This window comes from Anopheles stephensi, chromosome 3, assembly GCF_013141755.1.
Source record: "Anopheles stephensi strain Indian chromosome 3, UCI_ANSTEP_V1.0, whole genome shotgun sequence".
NCBI classification, from domain to species: Eukaryota; Metazoa; Arthropoda; class Insecta; order Diptera; family Culicidae; genus Anopheles; species Anopheles stephensi.
In genome coordinates, this window is record NC_050203.1 from 5,404,288 (window position 1) to 5,423,512 (window position 19,225).

Sequence of the window (19,225 nt, forward strand, 5' to 3'; positions counted from 1 at the left end):
CAACCCAACATTGCAGCTGTTACGCAAAACAGCTAATTCTGATTAACAACACTTGATTCACACGGAGACCGATACTCGGTGAGATTATTTAAATTAAAAAAACACGACCCCCGCTATTCAATAATTACACTTGAAGAAACAATTTTACTTCACCCAACGGATTGATATGTACCTTCCTTATCATGTTTATCCTATATGCACGGTACTAACACACTTCACATGTTCGCCACACACCCACGAGACCCAGGACGGCAGCAGGGTACAGCTACCGCCCCGAACTTTAGCCTCGACTTTTACGACGCCAAACGATGAACTTTCCACCTTCCGGTTGAATTATGGAACATGCCACGCGGGAAAACTTTGCAACGCGAATCACATGTTCTTGCCCTCGCCTCATCGTCTATCTCTATGGGCGCGCGCGCTCTTCAAACAAGCGCCACACGATCGACATGCGTCCTCTTCATCGGTTTCGTTTCTTCCTCTCTATTTTCCCGCTACGGTACGATCCGATTGCATTGAACCGTGCGGTTGTTAGTATTTCTATTGCCAAGGCTTTTCCCTGCCTTTGGGCCGCACGTCCCTTGCAGCACCGCGTATTGGCGGTTTTTGCCGTCAATCGATATATGAGGCGATGGGGCAAATATGCCAGCCCACGCGCAACATATGCCATCCCCACACACACACGCACATCCGAATATAAAGCAAAAATATTAATACGTAAAATCGTGAACTTTCATGAAGGCCGCGCGAGAAATTTCCATTTATCACTCGTTAAATCTAGCCCTCCTATCGACCTTCGGAACCATTTTTGACCTCCCCGGCCGTCGCGTCTCGGCGTTTCCCGACGGCGAGCATTTAACGATTTTTTTCACCAAACCTCCTGCTCCAAAATCCACGCGGGAAACAGGTGGAAATCATTGAGCGAAGGAAAGCGAGGCTTGCCTGGTGGTTCCTCGGCGAAAGGCCGATCGAACCCTAATCGCACCACTAAAACCTTCTCGGGGGAGGGGGCCCTTACGATTCAGGAGGTCACCCTTAAGCTAAGGTCAAAGAGTGAAGGAAAAGAAATTTCCCATCCTTCTCGTGTACACACGTGTGTGTGTGTGGCTGTTGGTTTATTGCTGCTTTACGGGAAACGGAAAGGCAAAGTTGGTCCTTGCACGATGGTAAAAGCACACAGGATTTGCTGCCAGAATGGGCCAGATATTTTGGCAACCGTCTCGCTAGTCACAGACATTCTGTCCCCAGCAGAACACGACCAAGGCTTTCCGTGCCTGGCCGGTGGAGAGTTTTGGCCCCGTTAACCCGGCGCGTCTGCTTGCGAAAGCGGAGATCTGTTAGGGCTAGCCGGCAAACCAATAAAATACTTGCTTGTAGCTGCCAATGAAGTTTTATACGATGATCCTCTCAATCTCCCTCTCTCTCTCTCTCTAAAGGTGTTTTGAAATTGGAAAAAAGGAATTCAATAAAAAAAACTCAAATCAGAAGAAAAAGTATTAACCATCACGTCTCATTATCGATTCATGTTGCGAAAGTGTGCTGCTACTGGCAGGTTCACTAATTGGGGAGAATAAATCCCCAACTTTCTTAATGATGTTCAAAAATTGATTTTAAATTATCAATTTCAGTTGCCACACGTCTCCAGCAGGAGGTATTTAATTGCTTCATCCGAATATAAATAAACTTTCCAACCGCGCCGCACAATAAATGGACAGACTTCATTTCAATCAATCCGTAAAGCCCGACGACGAGATGGAATGGGCGGGGGTGTGTGGGTTTGCACTCTGCTGTTTTCCAAATAATCAAACCTCGGTCTGTTGTTACGGGGCCAAATTGGAACATACTTGTACATAAACATATTCCCACCGGAAAACAACACCCAACACGCAGTCCCGCATCAGCTGCTCTTCTCATCAGCCAGGTTGAGGCATTTGGTGACATTTTCCAATTAAATTCCGACATGCTGCCATGACTCTATCCTGCATACCCTCGCGCCGAACGAAAGGAATGATTTTAATTTATGCAAAACCAATCTCCCAGGCAGGCTTCCCCCCGGCCATGGTGCCGCTTCCGTTTGCTAACCTCGGGACAGGCAGTAGGCAGTTGGCAATTATGTGCAGAATTTATCAACGACTCGTTCGGGATCACTAAGCTCCAGAGTCCAGTATCCAGGGGTCCAGGGCGTTCACGACACACGCCCAACACAACAGGTTAACGTTTGGGGTCATATATCAGACAGCTGGAGTGGTTGATGCCTTTGCGCTTAGCAGAGATTATAATTCACCAACAGCGAATCCGGTAGCTTCGTTTCCCAGCCGGCCGAGTTTACGAGTGTTCTCGGATCAATACTATCCCGGGGTGAAGTTTAAAAAAACATCACCCGACAGGGATGTTCAGATTTTATGCTAATTTTATGCGTAACACCAGTGACCGTACACGCACCGTTCTGCATATCGTCCCGGCGTGCCATATAGGGCGTGCCCCATTAAGGACAAACCAACCAAGGGTCATCATCTTGGGGGTTCGTTATCGCTTGGAGCTAACGTGCCGCCTACCGCGTTGTGATGCAAAACATCCTCAAACAATGCGGACTCTGCCCAAGTAACAGCTATCCCGGGAAGACTGGCGGCTACCCGAGGATCAACCCCGGAAGCTACTTCGGCCTAATCAGTATGCTATTCACCAAACAATCGCCCATTACCCAAAATCAGACACCTTTCCGGATCTGTATTTGTCACACACGCACACGGTCCGTTCAATGTCTGTTTCGGCAGCACTTTGCTCAGTTACTAATCATAGGATTACAACCCGAACGAACACAGCGGACACGAAAACGAACCATTTCCCAACAGCATTCACCTACTCTTCTACTGCACCGATGCCGCATAAGGTTGCGCCTGTTTGGACGAGGTGACGATTCTTTACAACCCCCTTTTTGTATCGGTGTTTAAAGGCGCGCGTGTGAGGAAAATGTTTAAACATCTTTTTATGACTTAATAGCATTAGCAGTTTCGGAGAAGGTTGTGGACCTCCTGGCGTGGTAACCGCAGTGTAGCTCTGATGCCTTTCCTTTGGCGCAAGACACTGCAGACCGGTAGAGTAGCAGGCACACACTGAGCTGGCCTATCTGAGGTGAATATTGATAAGCAGCGAAAGGAAATGGGTTCCATATAAGGTGACACACTTCTTCCGATGAACAGTATATCTTTTTCCACTGTCGGGCGTGACTGTACTGTGGATCTAAAACAATATTGGGCTTATAAAACATCCAGCCATTAGCTTTATTAGCCTACTTTCTTATTAGAGTTCAGTCTTTGCAATGATTCTTGGATAAAAAAGGGGAGTGAAGCTATGTCAACCTTTGTCTTACAGTTCGCACATATGATAACGCTAATTATCTCCTCCGATTGTGATCCAAACATACAACCAATGCCAATTAATCTCGATGCACTGTTTGGTACGTCCCAAAATGATGTCTACTCTCGGCACAATTAAAACCTTTTGATTTCCCGAATCGACCCATCACCGCCCGAGAGCACAACGCAATCCCGTTGATGCTGTGCATTATGAATAGGACGGAAATTAGAACCGATGCAACCCCGGCAACACCGGGCGCAAAGTCTATTAAGCGCCGGATGGAACAATTATGCATGAACGGCATGGCGTTCTGTCATTAATCAGTCGAGCTTTGGGGGCCTCATCAGAACTGGATGGGGGGGGTTCATTAGCAGAGGGAAAGATATTTCAACCACGACATATCGGGAATTGGGACGATGCAATTCGCGCTTCATCAACTGCTAGCCGGCCGGGGCGCGTACATTAATCCCCGAAGGACAGATGCTAATGAAATTGGGCGGAAATTCCAATCTGTTGATGAGGACCAATCTTTCAACTCTCTCTCTCTCTCTCTTGTTTTGTGGTTTGATTTCGAGTGATGAATAACCCTGGACGAATATAGAATTCTACGAAACGAAGTTATTGAGGATGAATCATTGCACCACTAATCAGATGTGCATTGTTGAAGTTCACATAAACTTACGATTTAAATCTAGAGACTTCTGCTTCTACTCAAGTGTCCTCTCATTAAGAACAACAAAAAAACCAAGTCCTTGTCCAACAAATTTCCTTATCCGTCCAGTCCACCACCAACAAGTTGTAGTGGGCAGCAAACACGAAGCAAACGACCAAATGATACACGGACTTCCCGTCTTTTGTCCGTGATAGAAATACGTCTCCCCGAAAGCTTACCGGCCGAAACCGAACGAAGCCACACAGCATGCCAAAGTCTTCTTCCGTACTAAACCCAACAAGATGCTGCTCCAATTATGAGCGTGTGTATGGGTGGCCCAAAAGCAGAAGCGTTTCGATGTTCGCTGGCAACCAAAACATCCGGTACCGAGTGTTCGAAGTGAGCGTTCCAACCCGTAAAGAGGCCCTAAATTTTAGACAATGACGTAAGTGAACCCCCATTTGGCATCGCAACGAGCAAAGGATTGGATGATTTGCGGGCCCGGCATCCTTCCAACAGCGAATCCTTTCGGCCCCGAGATCCGGGACACGATGATGGGGGAAACTTTCTCACGCCCCACCCAATCAGTGCTTCACGGTATCCCGCCGGCCGTAAAGCGTCGATGGCGCTCATCAATATCTAATGTCGCCAACAGCGATAAAAGGCACCATAATCAGGCAAACATCCTCACACCGTCGTTTGTTTCGGGGTTTGATTTCTGCTCGTGAGATCCAATTTAATTACGCCACAGCTTGTTGATACGTTCGGCAGCCAAACACAGCGCCCGCGAAATGTACATTCCGAGGTACTGTTGGTGTCCGGTTTTTGCGATCAATCGTTCGTCCGTCCGGCAAACGGGCAAAGCATGTCATTTCAATTCACACCACACACGAAGCATGTGAAGTTTGAGACCGTTCTTTTTATCACACTTTGGAAGTTTCTGCTCGTTGGGGGCTTTGCTTGCGGATAATTGGGGCAGCGGACCAAAAGGGAACTCCGCACAACCATTGATTGTGGGTTTTTTGGTTCGTAAAGCGGAAACAAACTTGCGATGAACCGTTGTAGAATGTTGCAAGTGAAGTGCTACTTTGGATGATTTAAGAGGATGAATTCTGAACTGCTAAAATAAACAAAACTGTAATCGGAATGTTCTTTGGAATCCGTACAAAACAAACGTGCTGTTCTGTATAAATCTTAACCAATAAACGGTTTGGCTGAGATTTTGTAACATTGAGAGATTCAACGCTCCACACAAGCACGACACTGTCTAGGTTTGTTTACAATTTAATCATTTCGGAGCACCAACAACTGCTATACCGTTCTCCCATGAAATTGCTTCGTCCGGCTACTTGCCTCTGCTTGAACGTCCACAACACACATCCGCCTGTTGGCGCAAAAATGCGACGATGCCCGTAATTAACGGCTCACAAGGCAACCCACCAGGCAATCCCTGACCCGGCGGCGGCAGCAACGCCATGCCCCTTAAAAACCAATAAACACACAAACACTGGTTCGTTTTCCAAAACCCCATCGACTAAGAGTGCCAACGGAAAATGGCACACCACCACAGCAACAACAGCAACAAAACAAAAAATCGAAGGAAAAGCTTGCCAAACGGTGGAAACCATACGTTCCCGCAAGAAAAAATGTATTTGATTATGTTGCCAGAAGACCAGTAAAAACGTCAATAAAACACGCACACAGATTCATCGGCCAAACGAAGCACAATAGGGGATGGGAAAATGTGTTCGATTTTTCGCGAGTTGAGGTGAAGTAATTTCCCTCCCCACATCCACCTGCTCTGCAAATAAGAGACCCACGAGAGCTGGGTTCGAATCCTTCGCTGTTCGACGATCATTATCGGCGATAGGAGTTGGTCACCGGCCTCGTAACTCTCACCACCTTTCCTTTAAACCCTCTCTTGTGCTACCGCAGTCTAGGCCGCTTTTCCCGAAGAGTAGAGTTTTCTCCGTGCTTTGTTGTCCGTCCGCTTTTTTTTTTTTTTGGTTGTTGTTGGCCGAACGCCCGGCGGTGAGAATTAGCTACCCGAAATGATGATGATGTTCCGGGAAAATCTCAAAATAGTTTCGCCCTCCAGCCTTTCTCCAGCCCGGGTGGAGGGGAGTGAGAGGCGAAATGGAAGACCCGGGAAGGGGGGGGGGGGTAGTTGAGGATGGTCTACGGGGAAACATGGTGTGAAGCAGGCAGCTGAAAAATAATGAGCCAAACAAATAACACCGTTTCGGTCTGAGCCGGCTAGTGTTTGGGTGCGGGCAAGGTGAAAGCGCGCGCTGTGTTTACGGCTACTTGCAACCCCCTTTTTGTATGCGATTTTTTAAAAATAATTCACCGTTAACAAACTTCTACGCAAAGATAGATTGTTAGCAAAATGGCTAATTAAGTGATAAGCAGTCAGGAAACCACAGGAACTCAGTTTGAGATAATAACGCCACTGAATATTAACTACTGAATATATAGTTCCAAATTTCAACTCCATCTTCCCGGAATACTGTTTTTCGCGTAACAATAAAAAGATTCGTCATAAACACGCACAGCCACAAGCATGCCCTAGGGCACCAAGATTCTAGCAGCAGACAGCGTTGATCATTAATTAGCGTCGGCACCGCTTTACGTCGGTTTAACGCAGTTTTCCACACGAGCGCATCACCACGCGAGTATGTTTTACCACCCCGCTGTGGTCTGCTCCAACAAACACTGCTACGAAACATGCGAAATACAACAGCTCCTGCAACACAGAGCTCGTGAAAATTCTCCACACACACCTCCAGGAACGCTTTACCAACGAACGATCCGATACCCCGGCTTAGTCGGCTGGCGTGATCGTGAATTTTATTTACCACTTGAGCCGACCGAAAAGGGACCAGCGGGCCAGGCCCGGCCAGATAGTGCACAACAGAGCGCTCGGGAAGCTGGGGGAAGTTTTATTTTTAACCTTGAATTCAAATCAAACCATCCGACCGCGAAAAACTACACGCCAGCACCACCACACACTATCGTACCTTCTCTCGACCGGCGGCGATTAAAGTAGGTGCCAAAACGGTACATTGCACTGGGGAGTAGCACTATGGCCAAGGTTTTTCCTCTCGCTTTTTCCACCGGATCGACGGAGCTAATGTTTTTTTGAATTTTCCCTCCATTTTCCAGTGACGCCATACGCCACCACTACGCTTTTTATTGTAGTGCGAAAGATTTATGTTTTATACGCTAGAATTTATGAAGTTCGCCTGCTAGGACAGTCCAGGAGCATCCAAGTCCTCCCCATTATCGCCGAACGCACTTTCACGAGTCCACTTTAGCGTAGCGTTGAAACATTTATCTCCCAGAACAAAGTGAAACCCGATCCGTCTTGGTGGGGAAGATCACGATCAAGGTTGTCGCTATGACGCTGCCATTTACTGTCTGTCGGTTGGGTTTTATTTTTCTCAAAGTCCCTCCGAAAAAAAACAACAGCACAAAGCCATTGTTGGGGGGGAGGACACGGTGCAGTCTAAAAGGGTAAATCACACAAAGGGTGAAAAGCGTCTCATTCCCGCCAGACAGCGTAAATCGAAAGGATGAGCCCCTGCTATCGGTAGGGCATGCGACACGGGCGAAATCTATAATTAGTTGCCGTGGCACGAAAAACTCGTGACTGCAGCGAGCGAACATGCACCAGACCGTTAAGCTCCCCCACCCTGGTACGGCACAAAACGCATTAGAGGTGGTGGATTGCATGCGCATACTGTCGCTGCGGTTTTTCTGTGGAGTGTGGAAAAGTGTCAAACAAAATGGTCCCACTCCATCCCGCGGACGGGGCCCGACCTAAGGGACGGGCACATTTGCACTTCATTACGCGGTGATTAGGGCTATGAAGCGATTAAAATCAGAAATGCCGGGAAATTGTACCAGCTAAAGCGCATTCAGCAGGCAGGCAGGTAAGGTTTGGTGGAGTGTGTAGAGTTATGTAGAAACACTTAGAATCGCATAAAGCAGGTCCTAATGGGCATAATTTCTTCATCGGTACATCTAAATTACGTGGTGTATTATTCAAATGAGGCACCCCTCCTCTTTGATACCTTCAATATGTATGAGCTATTGTTAGGACTATTAATATTTTGTAGATTTTACAATCGCTTTTCTTAACTTTGTTCCTATAACTCGTTGTTCTTCGGCTTATACAACAGGTTCTACTCCACTGCATTTTCTCACACGTCTTCACATTAATTTTGTTCTACTGATGTAACTCGCGCCATAAAACCATTCCAGACAATTAGCAGGGCAATTTATTCTTCGCGATTTTAGCTTCGCCGGTCTTTGATAAAGTCTAGATAATCCCCAACAGAAAAGAAAATGGAACTCCAGCTCACTCCAGCTCACATGAATCGAGCCTGAGCGCGTGAGCTTAGTGGCATACCGTAACCCTTAAATATATCGCTGTTCACAATCTTCATTTGTGCAATTCTCCACTCTCCGCTTCATTTCACTGTGTTGCGTCGTTCTGCATATTTTAACTTCCCACTGTCTGCCTCCAAAGTTCCATAACGTTTGCCGAAAAAAACGCCGACAGAGATAGATGGATGGACGAGTCAAAAGCCACGTAAACAAAATAAAGGCTGACCCCCAAAAACATCAGGAGAGAAGGTAGTTTTATCCAAGGCTCTTGCTTTTCGGAAGTTTTTACTTCAATTTGGACGGTACACGATTGAGGTTATATTTGATGGGTAGTTTCGGCATTTAAAACGTTTCATTCGCACAGCAGTTACAGCCCTACGGGGGCAAGCATTAGTCGGTTTACTTACTTTACTTTGCAGAACTAAAGGCAAACAATTCTTCATGCTTTTATTGCAAGTTTTTTTTGCCGCTGCTTCAATTGTGCCTTTCGTCGTTGTTAATGCGGCTGGTGCGTGCAGTATGGCGACACTTTGCCATGATTGGCGGTCAACCTACGATTACAATCTGATTAAGTGGGTGAAGGCGCGTTCGCGTCGCTCGCCAAGATGGTAATTTGGCATGTGATGGAGATTGGGAACGAGACGAAAAACAAAAACTTCCACCGACACCAATTTTAATTCGCAAGCAAGTGAGTCATGGTAAAACCATTTGCTAATAATACACATTGTACTATGAAACATGACTTAATTGTATTGCTGCTTGCATTTGTGTTATCAGCATACCAACTGGGCGGAATGCAAGAATACAAGAAAACATTTTTAAGAAAGAGTATAGATTGCTCTTGAAAGCAAAATGTATACTTTGCCTGTGATGCAAGCGAGTATCAACCTACTCGATCAGTTATCGCCAGACGATCTGTTTCCAAACAGCGTAGTGATTCGCCATCACGCCGCAGTCACGATCTGTGGACGTAAGCAATTGACGCTTCCATGTCGGAGTTTCAACCCCCCACAAACAAAACACACAGAATAAAGGTTAAAGTCGTCTACCAACAGCCAAAGGGGTCCTCTTCAAGAAACACCTCCATTCTGAGAGGTACAACACAAAAACTCGGGAACAATATTTCATTCACGGTCAAAAGCATCTCCAAAGTCTCCCACCACGGTACGTGTATATACTTCGTCCGAATGCAAACGAAACAGCGAACCTGTCTGATATCCGCCACTTGTGAGCGAATAAAATTTGGACTCCCGAGCGGACATTAACCCAATCACAGACTTCCGCCCCGAATGGGAGAATCCTTCGGCGGGACTGTGGAGGTGACGAGCGGGAGTGTTAAAGAACCCGACTACACAACTCCACCAACGACAATCAAGACGCACAAAAACCAACACGCTTTGGAATGCGAAACATCAACGAGAACCTCCACGGACGCCCTCCACTCCAGTGCTGAGAAAGCACACCCGGCGATGCTGTTCCTCGAATATCCGGACAGTGCCGACGGAGTGGGTTTGCGGTTTTTACGCGAATCTTCAATGCCACGAAATCCACATACATACGAAACAAAGGTGATGGTCATCGCCGAAAGTTGTTCCGGTCTTAACCACAGAACAAGTCTTCGACCAGTGTTCCCATCACCTGAACCTGTTGTCGCTGCTGGCTTACCGGTTATGATGGGTAGGTTAGCGAAGAAAATTGACACAATCCAGTGCGAGGGACGAGAAGAAGCGTTTTGGTTGTGTGTCTCACGCACTTTTCGCTTTGGTAGTGGTTGCGGCTCTCATTATCGGACACACTGATGTGTGTATGGTGTAGCTGATATGGTGGTCAGTTGCCGTGGAGACGAGGTTATGTTAGTGTGAGTTTACGGAATAAATTATATCGTCACCGAAAGCGATGCCTATCGTCACGGTTTGTGCCATCCGCGGTCACAACAACACCACGGTTGTAACAACTGTCGCTCACCGATTGCTCAATGTTCAGGCAACTGTGACCGACATCGCACGAGAGGCGCCATCAGTTTCAGTGCCGACCAGAAGGCCCAAAAGTCACCTTCCGATCTGAAGTAATAACCGACACGTCCAGGCTCGTCTGATCGGGGCAAGTAATGCTACTGAGTTGATTGATTGTAACGGTTGAAAATCTATTAATTGATTTTATTGGAAATGGGTCCCACGAAGGTGTCGCTAGTTCAAACCGTCAAATGTCAGGCTTCGTTTCAATTTGAATAATTTTGCCACAAGAATTCTCCATTTCAATGAGGACAACTGGTACCATCCTGATTGCCATGACTTGCCCGTTGGTGCTTGTTGTGTCTATTTCGTTATTTATTTGAGTACTCATCAGTACAGATCTTAGCACGTTCTGCTATTATACAAACATTAGATACATATGAAGGTTTACATTTTTCACCACTTCAAACGGTAAGGAATGCTATGAATATCTGATATTTCAACTTGACATAACAGTCAGCAAAATTTTGCTTGACTTGAGAATATATGGCACCCTGTATCACAACGAGCTGCACATCAACCTATCTCAATGATTCATTCCTCCCTCTCTCCCGAAAGGCACTTGAGTACAGCAGACGGTTCGGTCTCCCAAGTATTCCCCCCATGTGCCATCCATCCATCAAAACATGCCAAAGCCAGTGACGTAGATATTGGTCCCATCCGATAGGCCAATGTTGCACCAACGCCGCCGGTCGTAGCTCGTAGCCTGTCAAGCGAAACCACTCAGTTAGTCCACTTGGACACTACTATCGTGCCGACTGATAACGTCACCGTTCGGGATGACCACCGGCCGATGGTTCCCTGTGGTAACATTTCCAATTGCAGGTAATACACACCACCGCTTGCACCGCACATGCAATGTAGCCATTACGCTGAAAGTTTTTTTCTTTTTTTGTTCCGACCCGTTCCAGAGGAAGGATACTATCAATACATCATACAGCAGGAAGGACAGGGCACCCAATCAAAGGATTACCGGCTGACGCTCCGGCTAAAACAAACCAGCAGCAAACCAGTCGCCGGAAGTGGCCACCCTCGCACCCATTGGTTGTGTGCAGCGAAAGGCCAGACTATAAATAAACGCCTACCGTTTGTTACACTTCCGGATGTGTGTCCTGCTGATGATGGTGATGCAGGCGACTGGGCGAAGCATTCTCCGCACCCGGCCGCGTTGTCGGTGCGCAATCACAGCGACACGTCCATACGGTGCCTGCACGCGGCGCATGGTGTCGATTCCAATGTTGTTATGCTGCATTATGTACGACACTGTCTACGGGGAGTGAATTGGAGGAGTTAAGCAAAAAAAAAAAACAAAGCTCATCTCTCCAACGTTGAATGTCGGATTGCAACGGTCGATAGCGAAAAAGGTCAATCCCGGGTAACGGGTCAGGTTGCACGAGCTACCACTATTGTCCAATTCCTCCAGTTGCATCATGCCAGGTGTGCTCGTGCGAGCACCGCAAATTCTAACGACTCTCCGAAACTCCCAACGGTTGGCTTTGGAATATGGGAATTCGAGGAAGCATACTCTGTGTGTGTGGGTACGAAACATAAAGCAACCAGCTGTACGTCACAATCGTAATGCATCGAGCGAGCAGTGGTATGCTACAATTGCCGGGTGAACCATTCCTTCCATGAAGGCGACTGGATGCTTTTCTGGATGCTCAAGAAAAGCCGTATCCCAAAAACGGTGCGCTACTTGTTGATTTTGTAACGGAAACCAACGGACGCTAAAAAACTTCTTCTACTACAAGATAACGACAACGATCAGGCGAATGACAACAACTGTTTGAAGCATCGTACCCCTATCGGCCAAACACAGCTCGAATGACCTAACGTTCAGTTGATAATTAACGTACTCTTGCCGAGTTGCATACATTATCCCGAACAATCAAGACTTTGTTGCTGGCCTGGACAAAACCGAACCGTGAGAGAGATTTGTTGACAAAAACAAACAAATTAACATATTGTACTAATCAATCGAAAGAAACTGATTCACGCTCCTGCTCAGCAGGCATGTAATTGTGACGGGCCATCCAATGATTTGTCGTGGAAGGCTTATCATAATCGTAAACCAAATTCTTCCAGCCCGCCCAAATTCGTTCGATCGCGATAAGCATATCGCAGCGCAGCCAATCAGAATCGTTCTTTGGGGGGGGGAGACTCACTAAAATAATGATTACAATAGTCATTGAAGTCTACATTAACTGGTTAGTTTTTTAACGGTCTGGGAGCACGTCCGGTACACTGCATTTCCCCCAGAGATAATTATTCATTCATCTTATTATACAACCCATCCACCATCTTACTGTTTGATCGTGTTGTTCACATATTGTCCAACGCCGATAGGCCCAGTGATACGATTATCGGACACGAACCGTTCGATTGCACTTGCCATTGACAACATTCACCACAGGGGAATGGTATGCTTGCCCGCGCCAGACCTGTTTGCGCCAAGTGCTGGTAAACGAGAAGTACACAGAGTGAGAAGAGATCCCCATGCCCGGTTTGCCGGTGATAACGATACGGATATGGAGCAGAGGCTTCCTTTCTTTCCGCCTACATTATTTGCACACACTACAAAGCGTCCCTGTTGTCTTAGCGGGTCGCGTCATGCCGACGTGCCACAGTCTACCACAGAGGCTTGGAAATTGTATTTAAATACGTTTTTTTTTGTTGCTCGTTTTTTGAGCGCACTAGCGCCCGACACTCATTCAGCTATCTGCTAATGATGTCTCGAGTACGCTCATCTGAAGGGCAGAGCACCCCGCCAGTGTACACGGGCTAGGAAGAAAAAGTAAACAAGATATGTGCACGTTTCTCGCTCCGTACAATAAAAGCTGCTTTTTAATCATCAAGCACTTTAATTGACAGTTGTTTGCCGGTACGTGCGTGTGGCGAGGTATACTAGTTTTGATGATAGTATAGTAATAATTAAACTTGAAATTAAAAGCCTTGTACAGGAAAATGTCACACGTAATGTCACGGCAACCTTTGATCAAACAAATTGTGGTTTTAAAACCACAAGAGCTCCAAATAATGATTCAATCATATTTAAATTATGAATCATCGTAAACGTTTGTGAGTTGGTTGATTTTAGCCCAAAAAAATATTTGTATTATTACATCAAACATAGCGATAAGATTTGTTGCCATTAGAAGTTACTTCCGATGATATCAACTTCAACTTTTATCAACAGCTTTACAAACAGTTTCAATCGATAAGAGTAAAAGAATATTTATAGTAAAAGACTTTATAAGTAATTACTGTAAAATAGTGAAGTGTGGCTATAGGAAGTGGTATCGGTGTAGATAACAGCATTAAAAAGCCTAATTCCCCTGTTTGCGGTTGTCTTAATAAACTATCGATCGGAAACTGAATACGTTGCCCAACGACCGAAGGCATTACGTCCATCATATGTTGGATTAGGGCCCGGAAGGGGAACCAATTTACGTTACTTTGCGTTACCCTATGTCAATGAAAAGGTTGTGGGCGAAGCCATTTTGAGGCGTTCATGGTAAAAGGCGTACTGTGGTTGTGTACGACCAAAATAGCCCAAATGATTGCTCTATTTTAAGATTTACTCTGCGTCATCGCATTTAAATAGCAATTGTGCAATATTTCTTGTTACTATGGACAGTAGTTTTTTGGCTTTTTATATTATGATTAAACATTTAATCATATCAGTAATCCCATAATCGTAAAACTACATTACCATATTTGAGTTGGTTGAACATTTCTGCTTATCAATGAATTAGAAAGCAATGATAAGATGATAAATCTCAACTACGCAACTAAATACAGAAATAAGTAACAAACATTGAAGAATGATTTGTCACAGCTCCCAAAAGCTCCAGCTAACTCGTGGTAATAACGCGGAGCAGAAATTGATTCAACTCATGCCCCGGCACAATCGGTGACCTGTGTAGCGAACTGGCTCAAAAGCTGGCTTTCCAACAATTCCTTTCGCTTGCCAAGTAAAAACACCCCTGTTGCATACAATTTCACTTTCACCGTTCACCTGTAAGCGGATGGGAAGCGAAAGTTGAGTTGATCAAGCATCACCATTCACCACCGAAGCCAATGACGAGTGACAGAAGAAGATCATCGATCGGCAAGAGAGGCACACACACACACAGAGTTTGCAATAGCTCAAGATGCGAGACTCGTTGATTGAACAGTTGGCGCACCGTCAAAACAGAAGAAAAAAAAAACAAACCCCGGTCGCCCTGTCGCAGCTGTTGTAACGGAATTGAGACCTTTTTTTTCTCCAACACGACACGTGGAGCTCGGTAACCGGTTGCAGTCGCTTAGATGGAGAGATCTGGAACGATTCTCTTCTTATACAAACAAGCCGGTGTCGGTGATGCAATAGAAGAAGAATCGTAAGGTAGAATCGCTTACCCCGACCGAAGGCGAGACTACGGCGGATACCGTAAAAGGAGATTTAAGTTTCGCCAACTATTAGTAACAGAAGTAACCTGTTGCGTTGGGGTAATTACATCGCACACCTGCCAGATGCTAAAGGGCGACAGATGACGCAGAAAACGGGCCCCAGGCTTGTAACTTTGAATGGCTAGGAGCACTCCTACAGGTTTATAATGATTTCTAAACTATTTTCCCCTCAATTCCCTAAAGCTCTTCATTCCAGAAGTCTTCCATTATCTTCCATTTCTTTTTCGTTACAAATCGATATTGCTTTCTTGCTTAGTTGGCCTTTAAAACAAAACCTAAAATGAGTAAAGTAAGGCAATCATCGTCTACGAACAGCAGCTGACTTACCTAACATGTGAGCAAAAGCCCCGTTTGCTCGTCCATTCGCTCGTTTAACTCACTAGCGAGGTGTCGGGGTGCGTGTGTGGATGTATGTGAGGTTTTCCCCCCTTTTTCTTCAATGCTTTTTCACCGGCGTAATTGCCTCACGCCACGCCAGGTGAGGTGTTGACTATGATGATGATGACGCTGTTGATGATGATTACGGTGTTGCCTGGCAGGGGGCCAACCGGCCAACACAGACACACGTAGAAACACTTCCCCCGTCACCGTGGCTTCTCTGCTGTCGATTTGGATGAGTTTCGCTTCTTGCTTCTACTTCGCTGCAGCCGCCGTACTTTGTCGGTCACTCGGTCAGTGGGAGTAGGCAAATAATTCTGAAAACGGCCACGGGTGATGATGATTGACGTGGTTCTTGTGCCGTTCGGAAGCTTACTGTGTCACTTCGCTTCGCAACCGGATTCTAGGACACGCAAAACCTTTCTCGCCGTAATGCGCACAGTAAACAAAACCGGAAACACATCCAGAAGAACTTTTGGCACGCGGGTTTGGAACTGAACTTGCAGCTGAAGCTGTTTCTTATTTGCAAAAACCGACGCACGGTAAGAAGCAAACAAAAGCTAACTAAACACACACCGAAAGAAGTTTAGCAAGAGTCCGAGAGCCCACAGCCGGAGGTGTACGGGCACAGGGAGCAAATGGTTGGGTTTTCGCTGTAAAACACTACATTAAAAATTCAACACTTTCACTGTGAACTCGACTTCCTTGAGCGGACGGCGGTGTCGTCGTGTCGGAGCGACATTTGGAGCAAACACGGGTGTAAGTGGCCTGTGGCGAATAGACGAAGAAAGGATGGTCAGGGAAGGAATGCCATCAGAGACGAAGACGAGTTGTAGTAACGGCGCCCAACAGCTGTCCCAACATGGCACTTTTCCATTTAGCATCCCTGCCGGGGGCGGTGATGGTGGCAAGATGCCGCATCGCTGCTTCCTCTTAAGGAGTTGTCCTGTTGTTAGATAATCTCTTCACATCACTCTCACTCTCTCTTTCTCTCACTTCGATTGCTCGCTCGCTCGCTGTTCCGTCCGTCCTCTCGCAAACCTCTCGTATTTGCAAATGGGAGTAAATTCTAAGCACGTCCAGAAAATGGGTACTCGATCCCTTCCTAATGCCTTTCCAACCCGCAAGGGTCTGGGTCCTGTTGAGGGCTGTTCCCTGCGGTGTTATTTCTAGCGCCGTCTTAGGCTAATTGCTACCATTTTCAGCACCCCAAACAGCATCTTCCCACATCAAACACCAGGTGCTCGCAAGCTTAGGACCAAACCTCACCGCACAGGAAAGTCCAGGAGAAAAAAGGACGCGCTGAGCTGCTTTCCAAAGTACCACTTTCCCCGGAACGAGTGTTTTTCCGGGGCATATCGAACATCATCAACGTTGATTGATGAGCCGGAACATTTACTAGATTGGACACAATACACAATTAGCCCTAAAAGCGATTGCTAACAGTAGTGGTAGCATCCATCGTCCCCGTTCGTCCATCCACTGTCTGCGCTACAGCCACCTGTCTTCTAATTGTCATGCGTTGCCGTTAAAAAAGGGGGCGACTTTCCCGAGCGGGCAGGGCCGCGCGGAGTAAGGAGGGGTAAAGAAAATTGGTCAAGGTCTTCGCCGACATCAATTTCGCAACTGCACCAAACACCAAGAGTGAGCAGATCGAAACCTAATCGATATTTCCTTGTTCCCTAGGGATAACTGGTGCTTAGACGATGTGCTAACTATCTCCGGGGCGTCGAGGCCTGCTTTGCCTTAAGCTGGTACAAACTCTCTTAGGACTTGAGTTGCACATTCACGCTAATGGAATGTGTGAACCAAACCTTACAGTTATTGAGCCACGAGAACGGTCCTGTGGCCGGACATTCGACAGACAGCATCGGAACGCATACGAACCGGTTACTGATAAAATTTATCACATTCCGCAGCCCAAGATCATTTGGGTCCGCATTTTCACCACACTTCTCTTCATCACGCCATACAATGCTATCGTTATTCACGGCCAACGAAAAAAAAAAACCAACCCTAATAGAAAATGAGCCCAGCTTTGGGTGTAAGAAGGGTGCGAAAGTGGCCAAGTTGGTCGAATTCGGTTTCATCTTTGGGTGCTGCAGCTTTCTTCCAACATTCCCGCGGCTTGCTACGCTATTCGGCGCCCGCTTCGACACACACATAGTGTATGCTATCCTGATAATATACATCTTGTCTGCACTTCAAACGTCTTACTGGACCGAACCAACAAAAAAAAAGCTACACACTTCAAAACACTGGTTTGAGCTCATTCCAGCGTAAAAAGCCGCACCGCCACTTTCCCAGCTCGTGGACCGATTTCTCTTGCCTCTCTTGCGCTTGCAGGTTCGCCGCGAGCGACTAGAGCGAGCAAGAAAGCTGTCGCACAATAAGGATCGAAGCAGGCTCCACGGAGGCTGGGCTCATTCGAGAAGCAATCGCATTTCGTTCGTCGAAATTAACCAACAATCAGCAACATCCAGCGGACGAGGATTCGGCACCAGCACCAGAACCACAGAGGACCATTTTGTTTCTTTTTCCCCCCATTGCCTTCTAGCCGGTTCGCTCCGGAGGCTGCAGCCAACGCTAGAGCTGCCAGTGCCCGGGATCAACATCTTCCATTCGCATTTGCATCTGTCAAAAAATGGTTCACCAGGACGCGGCTTTTGAGCATCACTTTCTGCACATTCTTTGCTTCCGCAAGGAAAATCGTAGCCTCATGAACCTAAGCATCGTACAAAATGCTAACTATTGTTCCAACACACTCTCGAAGCATCTTTTCCTTTGCTCTATAAAACCAAGCACTGCTCCTTGGTGACACATTCGGGACACTGTTGGGGGCGGAGAAACATGGTAAAATTACACATTTGTTGGTTTACTTTGTAAAATTACACACTCGTACACTGCACCCGGTCTCTAAACTACCGTCAGCGACCAACGCTTAGTTCAGAAAGCTATTGCTGCTTTTGCTGCTGCAACGCACGACGCCGTGCCCTCACGCTTTCACTGTACAATAAGGACTAGATTGAGCTTGAAGTAACGTACATGTTGTGCAGTGGCCCGCCAGGGGCTGGCAAGCTTGCCTGGGCGAGTTATTCAAGCACATTTTTCACTTATCCTTGTCTGCCGAAGAACCAAACTAGCAAAGACGCTACAAAGCATTTAAATGAACTCTGTAATAAATAAGATCGATTTGTTTTCCCATGCAAATTGTTTAAAAGTGGATAAAACACCAATTATCTGCTGCCATGAAGTTGCCTTCCCCTATATTCAGCGTTTTTGGCATTTGACAGCATTCGATTCGAAAATATTTGACAGGTTAAGTCCGTGCTACACACTACAGCGACCAAAAGATGACAAAGACCCTACACAGATCTATCTTTTTTCGTACTGGTTTATTAAGGGAAGCTAAATTCAATCATTTTTATGAACATTTGCCACCACAATCAACCGAAAGCCAAAACCTCAACTGACAGCAGTTGTTAGAACTGCGTTTTCGTAGCTGATACGAAGTCAAACCCTTTAATTTATCATAATTTTCATTGCGGGTAAAGTTTCATTAGAGTTCGTTTTCGTTTTCTTTCTACATAAAATCGAATTTTTATGCTGAAAATATTTCCATTTCATTATGCACTTCTGTCAATCAGTACAGACGAACCCTGTACCTCATTGGCCAATTTGTACTAAAATACAATGTAAACAAACTCGTAAAATTATGTTCCAGTGGTTTACAAAGATAATTTACTCTACTTCTGGAACAAATACTCTTCAAAGCACAGGAAATATTTAATATTAAATATTTTTTGCACCGTTCGTCGTTGACCGCTAGAATTTCTCCACTGTGCCTCGGTACGTCAACTGTCCTACCCCTCGAAAAACTCTACTTTTGACCAAGGTGTATGTATTTAGAAGGTGGATTTTTATCGATTTGACAGGGCGACATTTTAGTCGAGTTATGTCAGAGTTTGTTTACAAAAACATA

General features: G+C 46.1%; 1 protein-coding gene and 1 long non-coding RNA gene across 5 annotated transcripts in view; one reads left to right on the forward strand and one right to left on the reverse strand.

The window, feature by feature from the left end:
* Positions 1 to 18,265, reverse strand: part of LOC118510290 (beta-1,3-galactosyltransferase brn) — a 28,068-nt gene extending 9,803 nt beyond the window's left edge. The window contains exons 1-3 of one of the 4 annotated variants that reach the window (XM_036051909.1): positions 18,123 to 18,259; positions 15,620 to 16,011; positions 15,193 to 15,560 (exon numbers count right to left, since the gene is read on the reverse strand). The gene's annotated coding sequence lies outside the window, so the exon portion shown is untranslated. Of the gene's footprint in view, positions 1 to 15,192; positions 16,012 to 18,122 lie in introns of all 4 variants that reach the window. The other 3 variants (XM_036051907.1, XM_036051908.1, XM_036051906.1) reach the window with 3 other exon arrangements.
* Positions 11,112 to 11,509, forward strand: LOC118510296. Its single transcript, XR_004905992.1, has 2 exons — positions 11,112 to 11,238; positions 11,325 to 11,509. It is a non-coding gene; the product is annotated as an uncharacterized LOC118510296 (long non-coding RNA).
* Positions 18,266 to 19,225: the final 960 nt, after the last annotated feature.